Below are 11,299 nucleotides of genomic sequence, written 5' to 3'. Positions count from 1 at the left end.
AATGGCTGCTACAGCTGAGATGAGAGCTCAGCTGTGAGACACAGAGGTGGCTCAGATCCGAAGCAGGCAGAGCAGGACAGGGGCAGCCATTACTGGTGCTTACATAGGCAGCGTATCAGAAGCACTACCAATCTCTGTCTGTGGCCAGACCACCACAGCCTGCACTCCAACCAAGCTGAGTGCCTGCATCAGTCCTTCTTGTCCTTCTGCTGCCCTCTGGGTCAAAACAAACTCAAGAGAAGAGAACTGACATCAAGCATTTTTTTCCAAACACAGTAAGAAACTGGTAATCAATTATATAAGAAAAGTGGGAAACTAAATAACGAACTACTAAAAAAAACAATGGGTCAGTGAAAAAATCAAAGAGGAAATCAGAAAATATTTCAAGATAAATGGAAATGGAAATACAACTTTCCAAAATCTATGCAATGCAACAAAAGCAGCTCTAAAGGCCTTCCTCAAGAAACAAGAAAAATCTTGAATAAATAACCTAACCTACCATCTAACAGAATTATAAAAAGAATAAAGCCCAAAGTCAGCAGAAAGAAGGAAATAATAAAGATCATAAAGATCAGATGGGAAACAAATGAAATAGAGACCAAAAAAAAAAAATAAATAGAAAAGATCAATGAAACCAGAGTTGGATCTTTGAAAAGATAAAATTGATGAACCTTTAGTCAGGCTCATGAAGAAGAAAAGAGAGAAGACCCAAATAAACAAAACAAAAAGGAAAAGAAATAAGAATTGATAACATATAAATACAAAAAATCATAAAAGAATTCAACAATTACATGCCAACAAACTGAACAACCTAAGGGAAATGGACAAATTCTTAGAAATATACAATCTTCCAACACTGAATCAGGAAGAAATAGACAACCTGAGAAGACCAGTCATTAGTAGTGAAATTGAATTTGTACTTAACCAAAAAAAAAAAATTTCCAGCAAACAAAAGTACACAGTCAGACAACAACACAGAGGAATTCCACCAAACATATAAAGAAGAGCTAACACCTATACTTCTCAAACTATTCCAAAATCTTAAAGAGGATGGAATATTTTCAAATTTATTCTGTGAGGCCAACATTACTGTGATACCAAAGCCAGACAAAGACACGGGAAAAAAAAAAAGGAATTATAGGACAATTATCTCTGGTGAACATAAATGTAAAAATGTAAAAGTCCTCAACAAAATATTAGCAAATCAAATTCAACAATACAAAAAGGAATCACATCCCACGATCAAGCAGAATTCATTCCAGGGATACAGGGTGGCTCAATATTCACAAATTAATCAGTATGACACACCATATTAACAAAGGCAAGGATAAAAAAATCACATGATCATTTCAACAGATGCAGATAAAGCAGATGACAAAATGCAAAACCCATTCATGATCAAAACTCTCATCAAAGTTAGTAAAGACAGAACACTTATCAACATAATAAAGGTCATTTACGACAAACCCATGCTAACATCATACTCAACAGTGAAAATATGAAAATCTTACCTATTAAATCAGGAACAAGAATGCACTTTTGTCACTTCTGTTTAATACATTATTGGAAGCCCTTGTCACAGCAATCAGACAAGAAAAAGAAAAGGTACCCAAATTTTTTCCCAAAGAGAAAAGTGTCACTATTCACAGATGATTTGATACTTTATATAGAAATCCCTGAAGTCTTCACCCCAAAACTATTAGATTAATAAATGAATTCAGTAAAGTTACAGGATGAGTGAGTGAGTGAGTGAAGTCGCTCAGTCGTGTCCGACTCTTTGCGACCCCATGGACTGTAGTTTATCAGGCTCCTCCGTCCATGGGATTCTCCAGGCAAGAGTACCGGAGTGGGTTGCCATTTCCTTCTCCAGGGGATCTTCCTGACCCAGGGATCGAACCTGGGTCTCCCGCATTCCAGGCAGACACTTTAACCTCTGAGCCACCAGGGAAGCCCAAAAAGTTACAGGATACAAAATTAATATATAGAAATCTTTTGGTTTTCTATATACTAATATTGAACTATCAAAAAGAGAAAGCAAGAAAACCATTCTTTTTTAAACTACATCAAAAAAGAATTTTTAAAAAAACCTAGTGATAGGAAATGAAAGATGTATATTCTGAAAACTATAAACCATTGATGAAAGAATTTGAAAACGGAAATATACCCCATATTCTTGAAATGTAAGAACTGATAATATTAAAATATCCATACTACTCAAATCAATATACAGATTTAAAGCAATCCCTATCAAAATATCCATGACATTTCTCACAGATTAAGACAAATAATCCCAAGATTTATAGAACCACAAAAGGTCCTGAATTGCCAAAGTCATCTTGAGAAAAAAGAACAAGATGGAGGTATCATTTATACTGCGGATCCATAGTAATCAAAATAGCAAGGTACAGGCACAAAACCAGACACAAACCAATGGGTTAGAGAGCCCAGCAATAAAGCCACACACTTCTGCTCAATTAATCTATGACAAAGGAGCTAAGAATATGCCATGGAGAAAAGGCAGTCTCTTCAATAAGTGGTGCTGGGAAAACTGGACAGCTGCATGCAAAACAATGAGATTAGAACACTTCCTCACACTATATACAAAAATAAACTGAAAATGGATTAAAGACCTAAATGTAAAACCTGAAACCATAACACTCCTAAAAAAGAACTTAGGCAGAACACTCTTTGACATCAATCATACCAATATTTTTGGATCTGTCTCCTAAGGCAAAAGAAATAAAAGCAAAAGTAAACAAATGGGACCTTATTAAACTTAAAAGCTTTTGCAAGCAAAGGAAACCATCAACAACAACAACAAAAAAGACAATCTGCTGAATGGGAGAAAAAATTGCAAATTATATGATCAATAAGAGCTTAATATCCAAAATATATAAACAGGTCATATAATTCACTATCAAAAAACAAACAACTCAATTAAAAGTTGTGCAAAAGCCTGAGCAGTCATTTTTTCAAAGAAGATTTGATAGTCAATCGGTTGTTAACTGCAACACTTTTAAAGATCACTGGACACAATAGGACATCTGCTTTAGAAGTTCTCTGACACAAGTTTTTATCCCAGCTCTTTCCTGCTATCTGCCTGAAATCTTTTCAACAAACATGAACTACTCAATTCTTCACTAGTACCCGTCAAATCGTTCAAAAATCAAATGTTTCTAATATCAACATCCCTTTATTGTTTCAGAATGAGTACTTTACACAACAAGTTTTCTTAAAGTAGGTTGGTTGTCCGTTGACCAGCAGCAGTGGCCAGTTTCTTAATTAAAGCAATGGACATAACAGCAACAACTTCCTTTCTTAGCAACAAATCCCTCTGAAGGTGTGATTACTCTCACACTCTCAAGTTGCTCCTAAATTAGCACTATCTGTGCTTCACCATTCACAGTGAAGCTGAAACCTGAGACAAACAAGTCTAAACAAAAGCAAACAGACAGAAAACTTTTTTAACCTTCAAGAGGCAGAGAAACACTCATCATTCCTCAATGACTTTGATAAGAAAGACACCTTTATTTTAGGGTTAGGTATATAGGAATATTTGAGCCCCAAACCATTAACATAACTTTGTTCTTGGAATAAAATTATTTTTCAGTGATAAAATTATAAAGATCTAAGAAAATAATGAAAAGACTGGCATGGAAAGGAACACAAAATAGTCAGAAATCATAGAAAATTGTGTGGCAATGCCCAAATAATTTACAGTTCGTATTTCAATTGCTTTTGTCAGTTATATAAGAATTGACCCTACTGAGTTATTTGCTGCAACATGTCACGTGACTCTCCTGAGCCACGGAACCTATCCTCTCTCCATCCCAATTATGTTGAGCAGCAGCTGCACATGGTGGGCTCCTCATGTCCATGGGAAAGGAGAAGGCAGAAGTTCAGGACAAGGTGAGTAGTGACCATCAGGAAAACAGTAACACCATCAGTAAAAACTTTCCTCAATGTCAAACAGGCCAGGCATGGTCAGAAGAATGGAAACCACCATTCTAAACACCTGCCCTCCAAAAGTAACCAAAAAAAAAAGATAAAAAGCAAGTCCTCTAGAATTCCTATCCCACTGAACTTCTCAATTTTATTTTCCACAGGAGGGAAAATAAATTAGACTGGAAAATGAATTGCCAGAAAGAGAGCTGTAGAAAGATAAACAATGACTTTACAATGAAGAGAAATTTTTATTTCATCTATTAAATTTGAAAAGATATCTAGTGTAGACTTCTACATTCCTGACAATCTCATTTCTCAAAGAAAAAAAGTTTTTAAGGTTCAGAAATTGTATACATTCCATTTTCAGGAATTTGTCCTGAGGAAATATCTAAAGATAAATATCGAGATATAGAAAAGACAGAGCTACAACAATGTTTATTACATAACTGGAATATCCAAAAGTGGGAAACATCTAAATGATTGACAATGGAGAATTGCTGCAATACATTTTGATGCATCCACACAGAGGAATTCTGTGCACTCATTACAAACTGTGTTATATCTTCCCCGATATGGAAATATGGTTCAAGATGATAAGTGTAACATGATTCCAGCTTTATAAAATGCATGAATGACTACACATATATGGAATGTATGCATGCTAAATCACTTCAGTCATGTCCAGCTCTTTGAGACCGTATGGGCTGTAGCCTGCTAGGCTCCTCTGCCCATGGGATTCTCCAGGCAAGAATACTGGAGTAGGTTGCCATGACCTCCTCCAGGGAATCTTCCCAAACCAGACGTGGAACCCACATCTCTTACATCTCCTGCATTGCAGGCAGGTTCTTTACCACGAGCACCACCTGGGAAGCCCATATATATGGAGTGGATATACACAAAAGCATTAATGTAATCATCCTAGCATGTTTCGCTTTCTTTTAGTTCCTGATCTCTTTTATAATAAACATGTATTATTTTTATACAAAGAAAAAAAGAGATCATTCAGAAGTAAAATACAAAAACAAGCAGATAAAGACTAAATCACTTCTCATTAACATCTTCAGCCTGCAGTAAACAGATGTTCCATTTCATACCACCGGAAAAGTCACTTCCCATTCTGACATTTAATGCAAGAAAAATACTAAATGCTTACCTAGGTTACCATCGATTCATACAATTTGCTTCCCTAAGATACAAGAATATTTTACCTGTGTATGATAAATCAATTGAGATGGCTAAGAAATGAGGTGTTCTAGTTAAATGATCTTCAAAAGGTAAAAACAATTTCCCTCAGCAATGAATCAGTTCAATTTCCTGTAGAGGCAGATAAAGTATAATGAACAAAATTCAATCTGTCTTTGATGAATGAGGATATGAGTACCTCAAAAGTCAATGCAAATTGTAAGACTCTGGACACAGAGAAACTATAGAGAAAAGACTAAGTGAATTTTTTCTGACTGGAACATATGCCATGAAAATGAGTTCCCTGAATGAATCCCAGATGTGCCCTGTTTTCTTGCAATCTATGTCTGTCTCTAAAGTATAACACAGAAGATCCTCAGCTGATGGTACAAGAAGCTTCCAGTTAATGGCAGTCTTCTTCTAAGTAGCTGAAGAAAGTTAGTATATAGCAAAAAAAATACTGAGAGAAGAAGCCTTTGTAAACAATATGTAAGTTTTAAGCCACATTCATTCAAGACAGTATAGGATTTTTGCTCATTATCAAAATCATACACCAATCACTTAAAGACCTGGGGAAAAAATTTGAGGAAGGCAGAAACCAAAAAATCAAAGAATGATAGATATCACTACATAAAGACTTCTAAGTTCCCTCCAACCAAAATACAACAGGCAAAATGAGGAGACAAATAGAAAACTAGGAAAAACATTTATAACAGATTGTGAAGACTAACATCTTCATTATATATTTTTCAAAGTTCTAATTATTAAGAAAAAGACAAATTCACTTAAGGCCATGAAGCAGGCATTCAAAAAAGGATGAACACAGTAAATATGATAAAATGTTTTATATGAATAGAAATAAAACTATAATAATATAATAAATATAACTTTTATTAAAATGGCAATGATTATGAATTTTTTTAATGTACACCAAAAAAGAGGAAACAGACACTGAAATACTGCTGGTAGGAATGTAAATCAGCCTAACATTTCTGGAAGGAAATTTGGCAATATACATCAAAAGCCTTAAAAATATTTATTCTGACAAAACAGTTATATTCCTAAGATTTTTTTTATCCTTAGAAAAGTAACTAAGCACTATTTGACAAAAAATAAAGTGATACTCATCATAGCATTACTTAAAATAGGGATCCAAAGCTAAGCTTTAATCACAGAAGAGACTGGCAAAATAAATTCTGCTTATTAAAAATCATGATGTACCAGAATACTTATAGATATCAGAAAATATTTTGAAATGTTAGATGGTAAATACTTCCATAAAATGGAATGCATAATAAGATTTCCAATTTTTCTCTTTCAAGAAAATATTTTTTATACAGTTGTGTTTTCATACATATATGCATGTCCATATTTTCTAAAAGAAACCTCTGTTGACTGAAGAAACTATTTTTTAATAAAAATAAACAATTCATGACAGCACTATTACAACTGCCAAAGTACAGAAACATCCCCGGTGTCAATCAGAGGATGAATGAATACACAAATTATAATACATATATATATCATAGAATATTAGTCAGCCATAAAAAGGAATGAAGTACTGATGCACGCTACAACATCAGTGAACCTCCAAAACATTATGCTAAGTCAAAGAAGCTAAACACTGAAGGTCACATATTATATGATTCCATTTACATGAAATACCCAGAATAAATAAATTCATAGAAACATAATGCAGGTTGGTGGTTGCCGAAGCTGCAGGGATAGGGGAAACGGGTAACCGATGAATATGCGCAGGGGATTACTCGAGAAAGACAGAAACATTTATTAACTAGATAGAGGAGATAGTTACACGACGTTGTGAATATACTAAATGCCACTGAACTGTTCACTGTAAAACAGTTAATTTTATGTTTGTAAATGTCACAATACTTATTTTTAAAATTTAAGAAAATAGTAGAGAAAAAAAAAGAAAATCCACTAATCATTATATTCCTCTTTAAAATTTACCAAACTATTTCAGTCACTTGATACTCTAAGAGACCATTTCCTCAACCAGTGAATCCCAGGTAGGCTAATTTGTCTGTCCACTAGTCCCTCACTCACTAATTTTATTACACAAATATTAATAGCTAACACAAATATGGTACTTACTATGAATTGTTCTAAAGAGTTCACAGACATTAATTATACTGAATCATCACAGCAGCTCTATGAGTTTGGTATTATTAGTGTTACTTATTATTATCTCTACAAATGACAGACAGAGAAATAAACTGACTTGTGCAAGGGACAGCTAGTAAGTGACAGGATTGGGACTTAAACCCAACTAGACTGCCTGCAGAGTCCTCACTCTCAAGTGCTTCAACTGGCATGTTCTATTTCCTCAAAGAATCCATGGGTCTTGACAGAAAAATCAGAGGTAAGAGTGCAAAGTAGAGGGGAAACTACCCGTGATCTTTCCATTACAGGGATACTCTCTGTAAATCTGTTGCACATCTTTTGCAAATCAGTATACATATCTATATACCTACAACCAAGTCTGCATAACATCTTTTTTAGCCTGTTGTGCTCAGTCGTTTCGGACTCTTTGCAACTTTATGGACCGTAGCCTGCCAGGTTCCTCTGTCCAAGGGATTAACCTGCTTAACTTATTGTAAACTTTTTCCATGTAAATAATTATGCTGCTATGTCCTCACATTTAATGGTCCCATGGTATCCCATTTAATAGAAGAAACAATCTATTTAACCAACTACCTATTAAATATTTGGGTTGTTTATCAATAATGCTGAGATGAACCACATAATCCACACATCATGGTTCAGTTAACCAATTTATTCAAGAGAATTACAGAAGTAGGTATAAAATACTTGGTGAGAAAATGCTTCAAAGCTCTTAACAAATATTACCCAACTGTTTCTAGAAAGTATTTAACAGTTTACACTCTCATTTGTAGGTTATTAGAGTAACTTCTCTTGTCACACTTCTTTGTCTGAATTTTGAGATATATTCTATCTTATGAACCTGAGGATCATTTCATTCCCTACTGTACCTCTCCAACAGACACACACTTTCAGTGGCAGGAAATTATACTTGAATCTTAGAGGATTCTTTTTAAAGTATAGATAAATTTGTGGAGCATAGACATCTTTACCATGTTGAGTCTCTTTGCTTTAAACTATGGTATAAATCTGTTCAGGAGTGATTCTTATAAAACATGCCTGTGTGGCATGATCATTTTCAATGAAAAAGCAAGGTCTTGGCAGTTGAAGGCCATACATCAGTGACTGAACTAACAAGAATTAAAATAAAAAGCAAATTCCACTCAAGCCTGTCTCATGTCACTAACATGTGACTCTTTTCCTACAGAACAACCCTAGGTTAGCTGTCTTGGATTTAATTGATGAGATTAAGTCTTCCTTATTCTGTTGTTGTTTAGTTGCTAAGTTGTGTCCAACTTTTTTGGTACCCCATGGACAGCAGCCTACCTAGCTCCTCTGTCCATGTGACTTCCGAGACAAGAATACTAGAGTGGGTAGGCATTCCCTTCTCTGGGAGATCTTCCCAACCCAGGGGATGAACTTGAGTTTCCTGCATTGCAGGCAAATTCTTTACCATCGAAGCCACCAGGGAAGCCCTATATGCTGAAAAGTGAAAATGTTAGTCACTCAGTGATGACTGACAGTGGTGTCTGACTGTTTGGGAGCCCATGGTACAAATGTAACCCAGTCAGTCAGTGGTGTCTGATTCTTTGCAATCCCATGGTATAACTGTAGCCCACCAGGCTCCTCTCTCCATGGGAAATTCTCCAGACTAGAATACTGGAATGGGTTGCCATTTCCTTCTCCAGGGGATCTTCCCGACCCAAGGATCAAATCCGTGTCTCCTGCTTGGCAGGCAGATTCTTTACCCCTGAGTCATGAGGGAAGACCCCTCCTTAATCCAGATTGTCCTATAACTCAAGGCAGAATTACAGAAGGCTGACCTTCTAAGGCTCTCAACTCTTGTCCTGAGGAATGTTAAGTATCTCATACTCAAAGAATAAACTTGATTGACTTAGATGACCAAATGAAAATCATAGAACCAATCATGTGCTGGTAAAAAAAAAAAAAAATGCCAACACATGTCTGGGTCAAACAAAAGGAGCACAGGCTTGATTCACCAAGCCTTCTCACTGACTATTTGAAAACAAGGCTTATTTTCTAGAAACTACCAAGCTACATCCCTCTGCCTGGTACGACCACACTGTGCTTTAGTCATGGTTTAGTCACCAAGTTGTGTTCGACTCCGGCGACCCCATGGACTGTAGCCCAACAGGCATCTCTGTCCATAGGATTTTCCAGGCAAGAATACTGGAATGGGTTGCCATTTCATTCTCCAGGGGATCTTCCTGACCCAGTGATTGATCCCGGCTCTCCTGCACTGCAGGCAGTTTCTTTACCGACTGAGCCACCGGAGAAGCCCATGACCATCTGGACACGAAAAATTCCACATTCAGTCAAAAGTATCCAACAGGAAGCAAAGATACAGTCCCTGTTTCTCTAAAAACATAAAACCAGAAAAAAGAAAGTCATCAAATGTTTACTTTGGAACCTTTACAGATTATCTAAAGCAATCTCTTTCTTTTCCAAATGAGATCAAGTTCAAGAGAAAGCAAGCTACCCAAGGTCACACAGTTAGCAGCAAGACAAATCCCATAATTGGGTCTCTTGACTCCCTTGTTCAATAACAATCCCACCACACTTTGACACATGCAGATACAATTAAACATTACCTCTCTAATAACTGATTTACAAAAAATAATTACAATAAATATGAAGTGTTTCTTCTGAATAATTAAAATTAGATGGTATGCACTTTAAGCTGTTGTAAATTAAGGCTGGTTCTATAATTAATACTTAAGAAACACTAAGCCTTTATCATGAAATACTTTTAATAAATTAAAAACAAAACCAAATTTGAGCACAATTCTTCAAAACTCCACACTATTCTTAAATGATACATGTTTGACATAATGCATTTTATAGGGAGCCAGTTAATTCACTGAAATAAAAGTCATCAATTGGAAATTGTCAAATAGTGTGGGAGTAAAGGTGTACACTTCTGGCAAGCCAGCCTCAGAAAGAGAAAACACAGCAGCTGGTAGAAAGGAAAGCCTTAAACAAACATGTTCTCCTCTTGCTTTTGCTTAAATAAATCAGTCTACCAAAACATAAAATCAAGACCTACGCATATATCTGCTTCCATATGCTCTCTGTATTTCATCAGTACAGGCACCAACAAAGTCCAGAGAAAAAGATGTCTTTCTAGAGTCACTGAACACGAGAAAGTGAAGGGAGAAGCTGGAAGGCTTGTGATTTCATGACGACGGAAGAACACTGAATTCAGATTTTGTTGAGCTGTGGTCAACAATGAGGTAAACCATAAAGCCAGAAGAGGAATCAGTTCAATTCAGTCACTCAATCGTGTCCAGCTATTTGAGACCCTATGGACTGCAGCACGCCAGGCTTCCCAACTCCCGGAGCTCACTCGAACTCATATCCATCAAGTTAGTGGTGCCATCCAACCATCTCATTCTCTGTCGTCCCCTTTCCTCCATCTTCAATCATTCCCAGCATCAGGGTCTTTACTGGTGAGTCAGTTCTTCACATAAGCTGGCCAAAGTATTGGAGTTTCAGCTTCAACATCAGTCCTTCCAATAAATATTCAGGACTGATTTCCTTTAGGACTGACTGGTTGGATCTCCTTGCAATCCAAGAGACTCTCAAGAGTCTTCTCCAACACCACAGTTCAAAAGCACCAATTCTTCGGCGCTCAGCTTTCTTATAGTCCAACTCTCACATTCATACATTACTACTGGAAAAACCATACCTTTGACTAGATGGATCTTTGTTGGCAAAGTAATGTCTCTGCTTTTTAATATGCTGTGTAGGTTGGTCATAATTTGTCTTACAAGGAGCAAACGTCTTTTAATTTCATGGCTGCAGTCACCAACTGCAATGATTTTGGAGCCCAAGAAAACAGTCTCTCACTGTTTCCATTGTTTCCCCATCTATTTCCCATGAAGTGATGGGACCAGACACCATGATCTTAGTTTTCTGAATGTTGAGTTTTAAGCCAACTTTTTCACTCTTCTCTTTCACTTTCATCAAGAGGCTCTTTAATTCTTCACTTTCTGCCATAACGGTGGTGTCATCTGCATATCTGAAG

At 36.2% G+C, this 11,299-nt stretch overlaps 1 non-coding gene across 1 annotated transcript; it reads right to left on the bottom strand.

Moving 5' to 3' along the window:
* Positions 1 to 1,875: 1,875 nt before the first annotated feature.
* Positions 1,876 to 1,948, bottom strand: TRNAS-GGA. The gene has a single exon. It is a non-coding gene; the product is annotated as a tRNA-Ser (tRNA).
* Between the last annotated feature and the right edge of the window lie 9,351 nt (positions 1,949 to 11,299).

This window comes from Oryx dammah, unplaced genomic scaffold (assembly GCF_014754425.2).
Source record: "Oryx dammah isolate SB20612 unplaced genomic scaffold, SCBI_Odam_1.1 HiC_scaffold_18, whole genome shotgun sequence".
In the NCBI taxonomy this organism is placed as follows: domain Eukaryota; kingdom Metazoa; phylum Chordata; class Mammalia; order Artiodactyla; family Bovidae; genus Oryx; species Oryx dammah.
Note: the sequence above shows the minus strand (reverse complement) of the source record. Positions and strands in the feature narration are given on the sequence as shown.